Source organism: Malaclemys terrapin, chromosome 1 (genome assembly GCF_027887155.1).
Source record: "Malaclemys terrapin pileata isolate rMalTer1 chromosome 1, rMalTer1.hap1, whole genome shotgun sequence".
Classification (NCBI taxonomy): domain Eukaryota; kingdom Metazoa; phylum Chordata; order Testudines; family Emydidae; genus Malaclemys; species Malaclemys terrapin.
In genome coordinates this window covers 328,306,709-328,325,342 of record NC_071505.1, presented here as the reverse complement: position 1 = coordinate 328,325,342, position 18,634 = coordinate 328,306,709, and positions in this window count along the sequence as shown.

Here is an 18,634-nt window from a genome sequence, read left to right as displayed (position 1 = left end):
TGACCCAAAAGTTGCAACGTTTTACCCTACGGGGCCATTGTAGAAGCCATTTCCCCATCAAGTTAGGCCACATGTTAATAACATCCTTACAAGCACACCGCACTGTGGAAACAGGAGGTCCTCCTATGGAGGCCACTAGGTCTTGGTGGAAAAGGGCAAGAGGATCTGCCATTCCCCTCCAGGTGTGACTATTTGCAATTCTATCTTTTCCAAATTTGTCTGCTTGTCAATTAAAGTAGCGGCATATTCTAATTTAAATTGGACTGTTTTGTTTCCGGGGGCTGTTTTCTTAGGCAGGTCAGTCCACAACCGAGCACACTTTGGCTTAATCTGGCTGCAATTGTATAACAGCCAGTCTGTTCCCACCCAGTGACAACCTAATCTCCTATTTGGGCTCCATGGATAAACCCCAATTACCCCACCACCAAATCTCCTCTCTCAGTCTAGGGGGTGTCAGTAAATGCATGAGGATGGTGATGTTTCTGCCCATCATTCTAGGATTCTGTAGCCGCCACAGTACATTACCATTCACAGTCCAAATTATAATGCACTTTGAGGTCCCTCTCTGATGTTTATTCTATCCAGGCCTTTTAGCCTTAAGTGGGGTAATATCCATTCAAAGTGCCTACAAGAGTGAGCCTTTCTCCAAAAATAAAGCTAGCATTTGGAGTAATGTCAAGGATATCGTTCACTTTACACAGTCTTCCATGCAGTTCTCCCAGGTCTTGATTATGACAGCATCTGGCACACCCATGCCAGAATAGACTTGCAAGACCCCAGACAGCAGCAGACATGAGTCATACCACCCACAGGACCACATCGCCAACAAGATTATCAAGCCACAAAACAGACATAAACTGTTTCCCCCCACTTCCTCCTGGAGAGACGGTTATAAAACAAGCATCTAACAGCAGTTACGTCTGTGTGGGCTGGGAGTTTAAGTATCAGCTCAACCCTCTGTTGGTCAGGGGAGTGCCCTTCTTGTCCTAGGGTTACGCCGAGGAAATTTTCCTGCTGGCAGCACAACTGGACCTTCTTTGGGCTTACCTTAAACCCAGATCCTAAATCTTTTGCAATACTTTGTCCCGTACCTCCAAATTCTCTTTTTCTGGTCTGAGTGCAGACCAGGATATCATGCACATAAGAAATCACAGGCATCCCCTCCCACATCTTGATTACGTGAGCATGGCAAATAATTGGGGCATTACTACGGGCCGTGGGAACCCTGGCAAAACACAGCTGTTTATCCTGAAAGGTGAAAGCCAACTTATAGTAGCTGTCCCGGTGTAAAGGGGTAGCAAAGAAAGTGTTGGTCAACTCTAATACCAAAAACACTAGGCCATTCCTACAGTGGAAGCCATCACCACCTGATACTCAACCACCGGGGGGCTGTTGGCAGGGTAACCAAGTTAAGGGGTTGAAAGTCTACCACGAGTCTCCAAGTCTTGCCATCATGCTTAAGGACCAGCCATAGAGCAATGTTATTGGGGCTTGTCTGTGCCACTAAAACTCCTTGACTTAAAAATCTGTCAATTTTTTCTTTTAGACTAGTTCCTGCTTCCTTGGGATACCTGTACTGTTTCTGATGTGGGAGATCAGGGCCTGTGACTAGGGTTGCTGCATCAATTTTAGGACAGTCTATTTAATTGTTGGCCCACACCTCCTGGTGTATTTCTGCAATTGCTAAAACTTCTGGGGTCCAAGTGGGACATTCCAGTTCTTCAGATGCCTTAAGGCAATGATGGACAACCTAGGCTAGTGATGTCGACGAGAAATGCCACATCCAAAATCCAGTTTTCCTCTTCTATCTCTGGGTACACTTGAGATTTCTGAGTAAGAAACTGCTTGATTTCTGGTAGAAGTGCCAGGAAGCGGTCCAGTAATTTACCACGGTTTAACCAGCGCACTTCAGTGTGCATGATGAGGTTTCCATATTCTGTTTCAATTTGGTCCACAAGTTCCACAAACTGACAGTGATGCAGGGGGGTGAGCGCATATGAAGTTAACAATCTGTACCACTTTGTCCATTACACCTTTCAGTCTGTCTTCCTTGTCAAGTTAAGCGCCGAGCACTTCTTGATGTATTATGCAATGCACACCAATTATGTCAGATACACAAGCTTTCAACAAAGCCACAAAGCCATGGTGTGTTCCTGTCATGGAGGGGCACCCATCTGTTGTAACTGATACCATTTTTTCCAAAGGTAACTTGTGCTCTTTGAAAAAATCAGTAAATGCCTCAAAAAAAATACTGAACCCTATGCTTGGCAATGTATTCCCTAGAGATCTAAAAATTCTTCTGTCACGTTCAGATCACTGTCAACACAACAAACCCATATGCAGAGCAGAGCAATGTCGTTAAAATCTTTGCATTCATCCAGCGCTACACTGAGAGCCACACTTGAATGTACAGTTCTGAAAAACTGCTCTGACAGATCGGCAGCTATATCTTGCACTTTGCAACTCACAGTACGCCTGCTGAGTTGCAGACGTTTAACACGTTTAATAATTTCCACTTGGTTTTTAAACCCATCAAATAAAACATCTGAGGATTCGATGATGCATTGTTTCACTAATTCGCCATGTGAGAATGGCTTTCCATTTTTTTCAAGTAACCAAGCAATACGAAAGCTAGTCAAGGTCACTGCATCCCTCTCATTTAATGCTCGTCTAAGTACCTGCTTTTGCATTTCCCTGGCTTTCTTCAGATTTGAAAGCTGTCGAGCACATCAGGCAGAACCTAACGGAAATTTTGCTACAGGAGAGGAATGGCATGTTTCATAAAGTCTCCTAATGTAGTATTTTTTTAGAACTGATATTACCTCGTTGCAAATTAAGCAAAATGGCCTCCCTTTCTGTTCAATAACAAAATAATCCATCTCCCAGCTCTCTTTTACCCTTCTGCCCTCGTCACTGATTTTACTCTTTTTGGCTGCTACTTCTTCCTCTGTACTTTTTGATTTTGCACTTGATTCTCCTTTTTTATCATGCCTTTTCAACACAAAGTGATCCATTATATAATTAGGGACAAATTAAATTACCGGCAAAAATAACATAAAAAAGCACAACCACACAAGACCACCGGTGTCGAAACCAAGACGGTCTCTCGGGATAGGGTAGTTTGGCTAACTGTGCTTGCATGCCAAGAATTTGTGGGGTGTGCCGATTGAACCGTAGCAGCACATTGATTGGCTGTCACATGTCTCGTGGGCCACATGCGGCCCACAGGCCACACAGGTTGCCCACCACTGCCTTAAGGGCTGCTATTCAATAGCTTGCTGAAATTTCCATAGGCTCCCAGGATGTGTCAGGAGGCATTTCCCACAGAATCCTATTAGCAAAATCAACCAGTACTCTCAATTCCCTCAAAACATCTGTTCCTAGGATTCCTCCCCCCGCCCCCATATCCATCAAGCGAATTGTCCCTAGTTTTCTTTGTCCCCACACTATATGGGATTTTCCTTCAAAAGAGAACAATGTTTCTGCCACATTAAACTGCTGTAAGGTTCTAATTCCAGCTGGAGGTCCAAACAGGTTCTAGTTTTGGGTACAGATTAAGGAATAAGTGGCACCTGAATCTACCAATACATTTTGATCAAATGCCCCTCCTGCAAACTCCACATAAACTGTCCTCCACCCATTGGAGTTCAATTGTGCCACAATTGGGGAGTCTCGGAGCATCCAGCCTCCCTATAGGATGACAACTGGTGGCACATTAGGACTTTTTCCTTTATGCTTGGCCAGTTCATGCTCTGCCAGCTTTGCTAGGAGTTAGGGGTAGACAGTTTGTCTACCTTTTCCTTTGACACATATTTTAAGAACCATTTCCAAATCTCCCCCCTTTTCGGTCAAGGATCCTGCCTTTATAAGATCTGTCTCCTCTTTCTCTTCCTCTGTGGCCTTCTCCGAGAGTGTTACATGGAGGGGCTATTATGGCCACCTTGTCAGGTTTCCTGTTAAGAGGGTGAACATCTTTTTTGTACGTCAGAGGCCTGCGATGCCCTATCCTCAATATTTCACCAGGGCCATATGAATCATGGGACAGAATCGTGGGATCAAGGACTGTCTAAATGGAAGGGCTACAAAATCTGGATTATTGACATTTGTCTGTCCCAAGTGCCAACATCTTCCTGGCTATATAACTTTCTGCTCTCTCCCCTACTTGCTGCTTCTCTTTGTGAAATATGACTGTGGGGCTCTCTCCCGGGACGAGGGTATGTGTTACTTCCTTCTGCACATTTATGTGGTTTTCTGCATCATCAATTCCAGCAGTGTTTCCCCCCAAAATCAGACTCAAGGCACCCCTACAATGGCCTGCCTGCCTATATTAGTAACTCAGTCCTCACTTGGTCAGTTTTTGGTTGGTGAAAGGGGATGACCTACCCTAGAGGAATTGCCAAGATTTTACCAGGGGTTTCTTTCTGAATTTTGGAAAACTCCCTAGAGCAGACTAACTCTGTTGACCCTTGGGAGGACACGGATACAGCCTTCCGCTCGAAGGATTGATACTCAGGCAGTAATTCTTCGAAAAATAAAATAAACTTTATTCAGCATACTATTATTCCCAATACTGCGTGGCACCTCCTGCTGGTTGTCTCGGGAATTAGCTCTTTCCAGCCCAGAGCGCCCTCTGCAGGCCGGTGGCTCGCCTGCCGCTGGCCCCTGTGTCCCTCCTGGACCCCGGTGCCCCTCTACTTCAAGGTTCTGCCCCCAGCAGCAACCCACTGTCTCTGGGTCTCCCCTCCCAGGGGAACCCCCAAACCTCTACCCCCACCTTGCCTCAGTGACTACTGTCAGTCATCATCTAACCCCCGCTCCCTGGGGTAGACTGCAGTCTGTAAAACCACTCATCATCGGCAAGGGGGTTAGGACCTGCTGCCTTTGCCTATCTCTGGGCTGCCTCTCTGCAACCCCAGTACCCTTTTGTAGGCCTTTAACTAGGCCTGCAACCTGGGGTTTTGCTAGGCTGGAGGTCCCCAGCTCCCTCTGCCCTTCCCCTTCCCCAGCACTGCTTCACCCTAGGTACCCTTCTCAGCTCCCATGCAGCCAGGTCCTTCTCTCTCTGAAGCTAAAGAGAGAGTGTCTTCCATTCTCTGGCCCTCAGCCCTCTTATAGGGCCAGCCGTGGCCTGATTGGGGTGTGGACTGGGACTTTTCAGCTTGGAAAAGAGGTGACTAGGGGGGGATATGATAGAGGTCTATAAAGTCATGAGTGGTATAGAGAAAGTAAATAAGGAAGTGTTATTTACTCCTCATAATACAAGAACTAGGGGTCACCAAATGAAATTAATAGGTAGCAGGTTTAAAGCAAACACAAAAAGGTATTTTTTCATGCAATGCACAGTCAACCTTGGAACTCCTTGTCAGAGGATGTTGTGAAGGCCAAGACTATAACCGGGTTAAAAAAATAACTAAAGTTCATGGAGGTCCATCAATGGCTATTAGCCAGGATGGGCAGGAATGGTGTCCCGAGCCTCAGTTTGCCAGATGCTGGGATTGGGTGACAGGGCATGGATCACTTGATGATAACCTGTCTGTTCATTCCCTTTGGGGCACCTGCCATTGGCCACTGTCAGAGGACAGGATACTGGGCTTGATGGACCTTTGTTCTGACCCAGTATGGCCGTTCTTATGTTCTCTCTACCGTGAGGAGCACCCAGCAGTCTGAGGCGATACGGGACCATGCTCTGTAGAAAGTGGATAGTTGGGATGAAAAGGTAAGAGAGGATGGATCCAACTGTAGTACTGGTGTGCCATCCTCGACTGATCATTCAAAAAGATGGTCTGGGGCCAGGTGCTGGCTTGGGCTGGCTCGGGCCCTGGCCTGAGGAGGGGTGCTGCCTCCTTCTACCGCTCCTATTCCTCCTATGAGGAGTGTTCTGGCAACTCTGGGGTTGGTAGAAACTTGAGGGAGACTGTGGCCAGAGATGCCTATGCTGAGTGGCTGGAGTATGGAGCCCCAAAGATATAAGGGTGGCCCTTGAGTCTTTCAGACTATGGAGTCTCTTATCCGTCTTATTGGAAAAGAGGGCCGAACCCTCGAAGGGAAGGTTCTGGATTGTTTGCTGGACCTCATGGAGCAGACCAGAGACCTCCATGGCCATTGTACATAAGGCCGCATCTGCTGCGTCCAATGCCGCCTGTAGGGAAGCTCCCCTCCTCCATCAATGCCGAGAACTCTGCACGAGAGTCCTGTGGCAACAGCTCCGCAAACTTGGCCATCACAGCGCAAGTGTTGTGTGTGTATCTGCTCACAGTGGCCTGTTGATTTGCAATGCGGAGCTGTAGTCCCCCGGTAGAGTAGATCTTCCTGCCGAAAAGGTCGAGTCCTTTTGCCTCCCTATTCTTAGGGGACGGGCCATGGTAGCCCTGGTGCTCCCGCTATTTGGCTGCATCAACCACCAGGGAGTTGAAGAGTGGGTGAGTGTATAAATGTTCATATCCCTTAGAAGGGACAAAGTAGTGCCTCTCATTCCTCTTAGCTGTAGGGGCCAGCGATGCAGGGGTCTGCCACAGGGTTTTTGTTGTCTCTATAATCAAGGGCAAGGCGAGAGGGACTGGAGGGTGTGAGGATGTCGATGACTGGGTCGGATTCCTCTACCACCTCCTCCGCCTGTATGCCCAGGTTCTGGGCAGCACGACGTAAGAGCTGCTGGAGTGCCCTGTTATCCTTCAGAGCTGGGGCCGTTGATATCCCCGCCACAGCTTCATCTGGGGAGGATGAGGAGAGGCCTGGCAGCGGGCCCTGCTCACTCCCTTCAGTGCCCCATGGGTCTCACAGTACGCGGTATTCCAAAGCTTGCTGTGCCGCGGGGGCCGCAAACATCGGTGCCGAGGCAGGCTGTGCTGAAGTTGGTGGTTCGGCGGTGCTCATATCGTCGACGCTGGTGGAATCAATGCTGTAGCCGCCAGCGGTGCCGCTGATGGGAGGATCGGTGCCGGACCTATAGGGGGCAACAGCAGTGTCGGCACTTCTGTCGGCGGTGCTGCTACCAGTGGTGTTGGCGTTGCCTGGGGGGGGCCCAGAAAGGACACTGAGGACACCAACGCCGACCTGGACCTTGGGCCCTGGACCTGTTCTTGGCTCTGTTGATATGCCCAGGGTGTCCAAAAGGGCCACTGTGTCGAAGGCTGCCACTGCGGAGTAGGGCTGGTGGTCGTGGCGGGATCTGGACCTCCTGTTCCTGGTCCTATCGGAGCAATAGTGCTCTGCCTCAGAGTCTGAGGTCTCAGAGTAGGAGGACAACAGAGGATCGGTGCCCTGGGCTGCCAGAGAGCAGTGCCAAGAGGCCGGGGATCGGTGCGGCTCCCCTGCATGGGTGGGCCGTGCCAGGAAGAGGTGCACCAAGGATGGGGATCGACGCGCCATGAGCGCTGGTTTGCCCCTTGATTGAAAGAGGGGCCGTGCAGTCACCGGGAACTTGTCTCTCCTCTGCAGGGAGGACGGCGCCGTGAGGCATATAAAGGACACCATTCCTTACCCATCCTGGCTAATAGCCATTAATGGACTTAACCTCCATGAATTTGTCTAGTTCTCTTTTAAACCCTGTTATAGTCCTAGCCCTCACAACCTCCTCATGCAAGGAGTTCCACAGTTGACAGTGCGCTGTGTGAAGAAGAACTTCCTTTTATTTGTTTTAAACTTGCTGCCCATTAATTTCATTTGGTGGCCCCTAGTTCTTATATTATGAGAACAAGTAAATAACTTTTCCTTATTCACTTTCTCCACACCACTCATGATTCTATATACCTCTGTCATATCCCCCTTAGTCTCCTCTTTTCCAAGATGAAAAGTCTTAGCCTCTTTAATCTCTCCTCATATGGGACCTGTTCCAAACTCCTAATCATTTTAGTTGCCCTTCTCTGAACCTTTTCTAATGCCAGTATATCTTTTTTGAGATGAGGAGACCACATCGGTACGCAGTATTCACGATGTGGGCGTACCATGGATTTATATAAGGGCAATAAGATATTCTCCGTCTTATTCTCTATCCCTTTTTTAATGATTCCTAACAGTCTGTTTGCTTTTTTGACTGCCGCTGCACACTGCATGGACGTCTTCAGAGAACTATCCACGATGACTCCAAGATCTCTTTCCTGATTAGTTGTAGCTAAATTAGCCCCCATCATGTTGTATGTATAGTTGGGGTTATTTGTTCCAATGTGCATTCCTTTACATTTATCCACATTAAATTTCATTTGCCCTTTTGTTGCCCAAGCACTTAGTTTTGTGAGCTCTTTTTGAATTTCTTCACAGTTTGCGTTGGTCTTAACTAACTTGAACAGTTTAGTATCGTCTGCAAACTTTGCCACCTCACCGTTTACCCCTTTCTCCAGATCGTTTAGGAATAAGTTGAATAGGATTGGTCCTAGGACTGACCTTTGGGGAACACCACTAGTTACCCTCTCCATTCTGAGAATTTACCATTAATTCCTACCCTTTGTTCCCTGTCTTTTAACCAGTTCTCAATCCATGAAAGGATCTTCCCTCTTATCCCATGACAACTTAATTTACGTAAGAGCCTTTGGTGAGGGACCTTGTCAAAGGCTTTCTGGAAATCTAAGTACACTATGTCCACTGGATCTCCCTCGTCCACATGTTCATTGACCCCTTCAAAGAACTCTAATAGATTAGTAAGACATAATTTCCTTTTACAGAAACCATGTTGACTTTTGCCCTACAACTTATGTTCTTCTATGTGTCTGAGAATTTTATTCTTTACTATTGTTTCAATTAATTTGCCTGGTACTGATGTTAGACTTACTGGTCTGTAATTTCCAGGATCACCTCTAGAGCCCTTTTTAAATATTGGAGTTACATTAGCTATCTTCCAGTCATTGGGTACAGAAGCTGATTTAAAGGACAGGTTAATAGTTAATAGTTCCGCAATTTCACATTTGAGTTCTTTCAGAATTCTTTTGTTGAATATCTATGTCAATAGATAGAGGAATGCTTAAGGGAATAAATATTTGTTTTTCCAATAGTCACGTAAGTGTGTACATATCCCCTGACATATATCGTATAATATCCATATCTACTGCTGTATTTATTATCGAAACCAATGACCCAGTATCCATATAGCAGAGCATTTCAATTTCTACTTCAGTAATTTGGATTGGAGCCATCGGTTTCAGGTACTGATCTAAATATATCTGGGACACAATTAGAGGGGGAGCTCTTTCTTCTTCTTCCTCAATACCATTTTCTTCATCTGTATCTCTTTCATCCACTGCTGCTTCTAGTCTTATAAGTTCATCTATTGGCAAAGCTACATTCAATAAATCTCTTATTTCTTCATCATCCATTAAATCTCCCATTTCATCTTCCTCCATATTCAGGATTTCCTTAAACCAAGCTGCCATTTTAATTATCCATTCTATTCTTCCCTTTTTCTTTCTCTATCAAATAAAAATAATAAAAACAAATCTCTACTTTATTTGTATGTACATATATTTTATTGACAATATTCTTTTAACTTAGCCCACAGAATATTCTTATATAAATCTATTGTACATCATAATGCATTAAGAATGTCCATGCCTATTATTTCAAGTCCCATTCTGTCCCAACTCTATAACTCCAAAATGTATATTTTGTATTTCCTTATTCCCTATATTCACTTTCAATGGGATTGTTACAGGAACTTCATTTTTTATTCCCAATATTCCTCACACTTCAGCTATATCTGAGGAAATACAGGGTAAGAAATCTGAGGGGTTATTTATGTTTTTCAACACAGACTATGAAGATCCCGTGTCTAGATAGCCTATCTGCAATATTTTTATTCTCTCTAATTTCATCAGGGCAATTGGTCTCCTACATTGATCCTTTCCTAACGAAGTTACAACTTTCAAGGGTTATCCTTCTGTTTGAAAAACTGTAGCTTTTTGGGATGATTGGTCCACCCTTGAACTCTGACTAGCTGGTTCAAGAATGGGCAGTGTAGTAGGTCCTAGCCGGGGCTCGACCCTTCCGGGCAGGAGGGGAGCCACACCGACTCACTACTCTGGGAATAAGCAGTCAGTTAGTCCTGAAACTCCGTCTCTTTGGTGCAGAGTCGGAGCAACCACAGTTAAAGCTCAGGAGCCCAGGCCCTGGATCAGGGCGGGGCAAACACAGTTAGCTCAGACCCTTGCTTGCTGGGCTGAGCGGGCAAATAGTTCAGAGCCCAGGCCCTGGATCAGGGCGGGGCAAACACAGTTAGGCTCAGGTCCTTATGGCAGGGGCTGAGCGGGTAAATAGTTCAAAGCCCAGGCCCTGGATCAGGGCGGGGCAAACACAGTTAGGCTCAGGCCCTTGTTGCAGGGGCTGAGCGAGCAAACAGTTCAAAGCCCAGGCCCTGGATCAGGGCGGGGCAAACACAGTTAAGCTCAGGCCCTTGTTTGCAGGGGCTGAGCGAGCAAATAGTTCAGAGGCCAGGCCCTGGATCAGGGCGGGGCAAACACAGTTAAGCTCAGGCCCTTGTTGCAGGGAGCTGAGCGAGCAAATAGTTCAGAGCCCAGGCCCTGGATCAGGGCGGGGCAAACACAGTTAGCTCAGGCCCTTGTTGCAGGGAGCTGAGCGAGCAAATAGTTCAGAGCCCAGGCCCTGGATCAGGGCGGGGCAAACACAGTTAGCTCAGGCCCTTGTTGCAGGGAGCTGAGCGAGCAAATAGTTCAGAGCCCAGGCCCTGGATCAGGGCGGGGCAAACACAGTTAGCTCAGGCCCTTGTTGCAGGGAGCTGAGCGAGCAAATAGTTCAGAGCCCAGGCCCTGGATCAGGGCGGGGCAAACACAGTTAGCTCAGGCCCTTGTTGCAGGGGCTGAGCGAGCAAATAGTTCAGAGGCCAGGCCCTGGATCAGGGCGGGGCAAACACAGTTAGGCTCAGGCCCTTGTTGCAGGGGCTGAGCAGGCAAATAGTTCAAGGCCCAGGCTTCTGTAGCCGAGCGTTGGGTGAGGGGGAAGCCTGCCCCCCGTACGGAGGGTGGCAGGGGGGGAACGCAGGCCCACCCACTCCACTGCGTTCCAGCCCGGGGCCCTAACAGCGGTTGCTGCCGCTGCTGGTCAGTGGGGTTTCCAGGCCGCAACACACTGACATAGGCTCACACTCAGTTGCAGCCGGACCGGGGTCGGCTACCCCCGGGCTACTTCCGTGATCCCCCTCACAGCCTACCTCGGTCGTTGCGCCGGGATCGGGCCAGTCCACCTGCATGGGCTCCTCTCTGCCCGGGCTCGGCGGCAAGTCTGGTAGCTCTGCCGGGAAGTCCGGCCAATGGTCCTCAGGCGGCTCCTCTGGATAGCAGCAGGGGCTGAGGGGTTCGGGTCCAGTCTCACCCTCAGGGTTAGCGGGGTTCGGTTCCCAGGGGTTCTCCCAGTGGCGGGCGTGAACGGGCTCCGGCGGCTCCTCCTCGTAGCGGGCCCGGGGTAGCTCAGGCCAGCTAGGGTCTTCGACGGTCTCCTGGCCGGGAGCTCCCGGCCGCACGTCTGCTCCCTGTGGTGGCTGGCCGCCAACTGAGCTCTGGCGGCCGGCCTTTATACTTCCTGTCCCGCCCCTTGACTTCCGGGGGGCGGGGACAGGCGGTGGTGGTCCCACCCACTCTGGTGCCGGCACGTGGGCTCCCTCTTCTGGGCAGGAGGGGAGCCACACCGACTCACTACAGGCAGATTTTCCAGGAACTCATCTAACTCTTGCTCAGTTCAGGTAGAGGAAGCTGCAGATGGGTACCAATCTTCCTCATCCCACATCTCGTTCAATACTCCTTCTTTCTGCATTTTTCCCATCTTATTTTTTTCTTATCCTATAATGAGAGATATTATTATATCTAATTTTGTTTTCCCTTCCACTTTTTCAATAGTAATGAGTGAAACCAATTTGACACCTTTCTTTTTCCTTGTTGAATATCCAATTGATATACTGTAGGGCTTGCTTTATTGACTATTCTAACTGGTCCTTCCCAAATAGAGCTTAGGACATGGCCTTTTTCTTTTATGTGTTTATACATGACCTTATCACCGATCTGCCATTCCTGAAGTTGCAGGATTGGTCCCATTTTCCTATCCGTTTGCTGAACTGTTGCTTTAAGTGCTATTGCTAGTTGTTTATGTATTTCAGCAATAGATTCTAGTAATTTTTACATCCGTGCTCTGTTAACACCCTAGGCTGTAATCCATCTGGGGGTGTACCCATTACACACCATTGTTCAGGCAACCTCATATCTCTTCCTGTCATAGCTTTAAACGGAGTTACGCCATTTAACACTATGGTTCCCCTAATGGCCATCAATATTAGCGGTAGTTTCTGATCCCAATCTTTACCCTGTTGATTTACCACTTTCCTTAGGGCGTTTTTTATTGTTCTGTTGGTCATTTCTATCTGTCTTGAACTCTGAGGATGTCCAGCTATATGCAATCTTTATTTAAAGCCAAAAGCCTTGCACAATCCTTTTGTAATTTCTCCTATAAAAAATCATAGAATCATAGAATATCAGGGTTGGAAGGGACCTCAGGAGGTCATCTAGTCCAACCCCCTGCTCAAAGCAGGACCAAGTCCCAACTAAATCATCCCAGCCAGGGCTTTGTCAAGCCTGACCTTAAAAACCTCTAAGGAAGGAGATTCCACCACCTCCCTAGGTAACCCATTCCAGTGCTTCACCACCCTCCTAGTGAAAAAGTTTTTCCTAATATCCAACCTAAACCTCCCCAACTGCAACTTGAGACCATTACTCCTTGTTCTGTCATCAGGTACCACTGAGAACAGTCTAGATCCATCCTCTTTGGAACCCCCTTTCAGGTAGTTGAAAGAAGCTATCAAATCCCTCCTCATTCTTCTCTTCTGCAGACTAATCAATCCCAGTTCCCTCAGCCTCTTCTCATAAGTCATGTGCTCCAGGCCCCTAATCATTTTTGTTGCCCTCCGCTGGACTCTTTCCAATTTTTCAACATCCTTCTTGTAGTGTGGGGCCCAAAACTGGACACAGTACTCCAGATGAGGCCTCACCAATGTCGAATAGAGGGGAATGATCACATCCCTTGATCTGCTGGCAATGCCCCTACTTATACAGCCCAAAACGCCATTAGCCTTCTTGGCAACAAGGGCACACTGATGACTCATATCCAGCTTCTCGTCCATTGTAACCCCTAGGTCCTTTTCTGCAGAATTGCTTCCTAGCCATTCGGTCCCTAGTCTGTTACAGTGCATGGGATTCTTCCGTCCTAAGTGCAGGACTCTGCACTTGTCCTTGTTGAACCTCATCAGGTTTCTTTTGGCCCAATCCTCTAATTTGTCTAGGAAAAGTGAGGTCCCTGATCTGAATCTATTTCTTTAAGGGCACCCCATCTTGTAATAAATTGATCCACCTGAACTCTAGCTGTAGTTAACACTATTATTTCTTGAGTGCATTGCTTCCACCCATTTAGTAAAAGGATCCACTATTTCCAAACAATACTGCTTTCCTTTTGCAGTTTTTGCCCGTGGACCAATAAAATCAATTTTCAACCTAGCCCTTGGACCCTCTAGTCTCTGATATCCTAGTGGTCCTTTTGTTATTTTAGTATCTGCATTGTTTGCTGCACAGGGTAAACAATTATTTACATATTGTTCTACATCTGCCCTCATATTTGGCCACCAACCTACCATTTGCCGTCTATCAAGAGTTTTATCTATTCCCATATGCCCATTATCATGTACCAGTGAGATCATTACAGTTCTAATTTCTTTTGGAACTATCCATACAGACATATCTTCTTCTGTTTTGGTTGCTAATACCAATCCGATTTAATGTTGCCAGATTTTCCATCCTTGGTGTCTTTCTTTTGACACCAATTTTTGTAACTCAGGGTCTTTTCTTTGTAAAGCTACTAAATCAATTTGTTCTATTCTTTCCCTTCTATCTTAGCTTCTGGGATCGATTGGAGTTGTGGCTGCCATACTATCCCTTCCTTGGCTCCTTCTTTCGCTTGTTCATCTGCCTTCTTATTCCACTGAGCTCCTTCAACATTTTTCTTATGAGCTTTCACTTTTCCCATTAATACTGGTTGTGTCCTTTGCTGTGCCAATTCCCACAAATATATCAACTTTTCAGCATGAACAATGTATTTACCATCTGCTGATTTTATGCTCCTCTTTTGCCACTGAGGCATCCAATCTACAATAGTCATTAAGACCCATTCAGAATCTGTGAAAATAGCCACAGTTTCATCTGTTAGCATATTTTCCAATGCTACTGTTAGAACTACAATTTCAGCAGCCTGTGCTGAATGAGGTAAACACTGTCCCTTGAAGACCTTTTCATCAAATATCCTTACAGTTGCATACCCCGTGTATACCTTGCCTTTCTCGTAAAAGCTCGACCCATCCACAAACCAAATTACATCTACTCTATCCATGATCTCACTTAGAATTGCTCTACCCTGGAATAATATAGGTCCTTCAGGAGGAATCTCTGATAAGGGACATTCATGTTGTTCCTCTTCAATTATGAAGCCACAAGGAACTGGTGATAGACTTGGAACCTTTTCCATTGTTACATTTTTATTCAGCAAGGCTAATTTCCATTTTGCTAATCTAATAGATACTAGATACATGCCCATCATTATTTTTTCCTGCTAAGACATACATACACAGACACAGGAGAATGGGATATTTTAAGAAGCACTGGGGATAGTCCTACTAAATACTCCCAATGTTGCAGAGTCCAAACCAAGGCTAATACCTCTTTTTCACAAGGAGTACATCCTTGTTCTACTTCATTCAGAACCTTGAAGGCATATGCCACTGGTCGAAGACCTGTACCATGGTCTTGACTCAATACAGCACTCATTCTAGTACTAGTAGTAGCCAATTGAAGCACAAAAGGTTGTCCTACTTTTGGGTATGCTAAAGGTGTGGCTTGTGCTAATGCTTTCTTGAGCTGCCTAAAAGCTTTTTTCTGTTCTATTCCCCATTCCCAGTTATTACCCTTTTAAAATAACTTATACAGGGAACTAGCTTTCTCTAAATAATTCTCTATAAATTCTCTGGAAAAATTACTCATACCCAAAAATGACCTTAAAGTAGCTACATCTGTGGGGACTGGTAATTTTTGCAACAATTCTATCCGTTGTTTATCTGGTGATCGTCCTTCTTGTCCCAACTTTACTCTTTGGACTATGCTACTCGCTACCCAGAAGCCGTCCCCAACAACAAAAACGTTACTCCTTGGTAGTTTACTTGCTGCGGAACACGGCCTCTAAAACTATAGCCAAAGAACTGGTGGGGATCTTTGCCCGAATGGGGCTACCAAAGGAGATATTAACCGACCAAGGAACCCCATTTATGTCGAAGCTAATGAAGGACCTCTGTACGCTGTTCCATATACATACCCTGAGAACTTCGGTCTACCATCCGCAGACTGATGGGTTTGTAGAAAGGTTTAACCGAACCCTCAAGGCTATGATAAGGAAGGTGGTAAGTCGGGATGGGAAGGATTGGGACACCCTACTACCCTACCTTATGTTCGCTATCCAGGAGGTACCACAGGCCTCAACTGGGTTTTCCCCCTTCGAGTTATTATACAGACGTCACCCCCATGGCATACTAGATATCGCCAAAGAGATCTGGGAAGAAGAACCCAATGAGGGGAGAAATATAATAGAGCATGTAATGCAGATGCGAGACCGGATAGCCCGGGTTACCCCTATTGTACGGGAACATTTGGAGAAGGCACAGAAGGCCCAGCGAACCCATTACAATCTCCAGACAAAAGTGCGACAGTTCCAACCAGGGGATCAGGTTATGGTGTTGGTACCCACGGCAGATAGCAAGCTTCTGGCCCAATGGCAGGGGTCCTATGAGGTGGTTGAACCCGTGGGGGAAGTAACCTACAAGGTGCGGCAACCAGGACGCAGAAAACAAGAACAGATTTATCACGTTAACCTTCTGAAACCCTGGCATGCACAAGAGGCATGCACAACGGTCCAAAAAGACCTAACCCAGGAAAACAAACCTTCCAAACAGGTGAGAGTGTCTCCCGATTTAACACCAGACCAGAAGAATAAGGTGTCTGAGATGATCTTCCGGAACCGAGATGTGTTCTCGACGAAACCGGGTCGAACAACCGAGACATATCACCACATTGTCACGAACCCTGGGGCCAGAGTAACAATGAGGCCCTATCAGGTGCCAGCGGCAAAAAGGGAGGAAATAAAAGCAGAAGTAAAAAAAATGCTGGATTTGGGGATCATCGAAGAATCCCACAGTCAGTGGTCCAGCCCAATCGTGCTGGTGCCCAAACCTGATGGCACCACAAGATTTTGCAACGACTTCTGGCGACTAAACGAAGTATCCCAGTTCGACGCGTACCCCATACCTCGCATAGATGAGCTAGTGGACTGTCTGGGTAATGCCCGGTACTTGACTACCCTAGACTTGACAAAGGGGTACTGGCAGATTCCCCTTGCAGAAGATGCAAAGGAAAAGACTGCGTTCTCTACACCAGAGGGTCTTTTTCAATATACTGTCCTCCCTTTTGGACTACATGGGGCCCCAGCTACCTTCCAGCGCCTCATGGACAAGCTATTATGCCCGCATAACAGTTATGCTGCTGCCTACGTGGATGATGCGGTCATTCATACCCCAGACTGGGAAACACACCTGGAGAAGGTGGAGACAGTCCTCGATACCTTCAGGCGAGCTGGCCTTACAGCAAACCCTGCCAAGTGCACTGTAGGGTTTACAGAGGCCAAATATCTTGGCTACATTGTGGGAAAAGGTCTGGTAAAACCCCAAGTGAACAAGTTAGAGGCCATCCAAAATTGGCCCCGACCAAGTTGCAAGAAACAAGTCCGGGCATTCCTAGGTGTGGTGGGGTGTTACCGACGATTTATCCCCACTTTGCCACAAGGGCAAGCCTCCTGACAGACCTAGTGAAAGCCTGTGGACCTGATCTGGTGAGATGGTCTGACGCAGCAGAGGAAGCATTCACAGACCTACAGACTGCCCTCTGCAGTAACCCCGTACTGATAGCCCCTGATTTCACCAAGGAGTTTATCCTACAGACGGATGCATCAGAAGTAGGGTTGGGGGCCGTTCTATCACAGATGGTTGGGGAGGAGGAATACCCAATTCTATACCTCAGTCGGAAACTCCTTCCAAGGGAACAAAAATATGCAGTGATGGAGAGAGAATGCCTCGCTGTAAAATGGGCCATGGAAACATTGCGCTACTATCTGCTCGGGCGCAGATTTGTCCTCGTGACCGACCATGCCCCTCTTCAATGGATGCAGCAGAACAAGGAGAAGAACACAAGGGTGACCAGATGGTTCTTATCCCTCCAACCTTTCCAGTTCCGTGTGCAACACAGAGCAGGGAGCCGTCATGGCAACGCCGATGGCTTGTCACGTGTGCACTGTCTGGCGTACCAAGCTGCCCAATCCCTTGGCGCTGAGCAGGGGGGAGGGATATGTGACAGACCCAGACCAGTGGGGTACAGGAGTCTGGTAGAGGGCAAATATACTGGTCACTGGATGAGTAGTTTTCTGTTCCCTGAGTGACCAGAGCAGGGGCTGCACTAGAGTAATCAGGAACCTGCTAGAACCAGTTAAGGCAGGCAGGCTAATTAGGACACCTGGAGTCAATTAAGAAGAAGCTGCTAGAATCAATTAAGGCAGGCTAATCAGGACACCTGGGTTTTAAAAGGAGCTCACTTCAGTTTGTGGTGCAAGTGTGAGGAGCTGGGAGCAAGAGGTGCAAGGAGCTGAGAGAGTGTGCTGCTGGAGGACTGAGGAGCACAAGCATTATCAGACACCAGGAGGAAGGTCCTGTGGTGAGAATAAGAAAGGTGTTTGGAGGAGGCCATGGGGAAGTAGCCCAGGGAGTTGTAGCTGTCATGCAGCTGTTACAGGAGGCACTATAGACAGCTGCAATCCACAGGGCCCTGGGCTGGAACCCGGAGTAGAGGGCGGGCCCGGGTTCCCCCCAAACCTCCCAATTGACCTGGACTGTGGGTTCTTCCAGAGGAGAAGGTCTCTGGGCTGTTCCCCAACCCACATGGTGAATCTCTGGGGCAAGAAAATCTGCCAATAAGCGCAGGACCCACCAAGATAGAGGAGGAACTTTGTCACACTAGATATGATTCAAGTCTTTCCTTTGGTTTTTGCTTCTCTTGATGAAAACATACCACTGCACCTTCTCCAGGAGAGAAAAACTTCAAAATGTCTCTTCCTACTAAATCAGTATCACCTTCTCCTCCTCCCTGGACGTCATAAGAAAGTCCAGCAAATTCATCTGAATTCATGCATTCTTTTATTAATGCACTTCCTGTTAATCCAGGTATCCCTGTTGTCTTAGCTAACCATCCAATCACTGTTTCTGTTCAAAGGACCCATGGACTTTCCTAGAGCTCTAATTTGCTCAGGGGTATAGGGTCTTTCTTCTACCATCTCTTTTATACCTCCTCTGTTTCCTTGTGTGGTAGTTTTGATTACTGTGTAGGTAATAATTGGAGCTATGGGAGGTGGCCTTTGATATTCTTCTGGCTCTTCTCTTGATGAGCTGTAAAATTCTGGCATAGGTTCCTTGGGATACTCATTATAACAAGGAGGACCCATGTCTTCTGCATCTGATTCCTCCTCTTCATCATGTAGGGATTTTATTGCTGCTATGGCTCCCTTGTTGGTT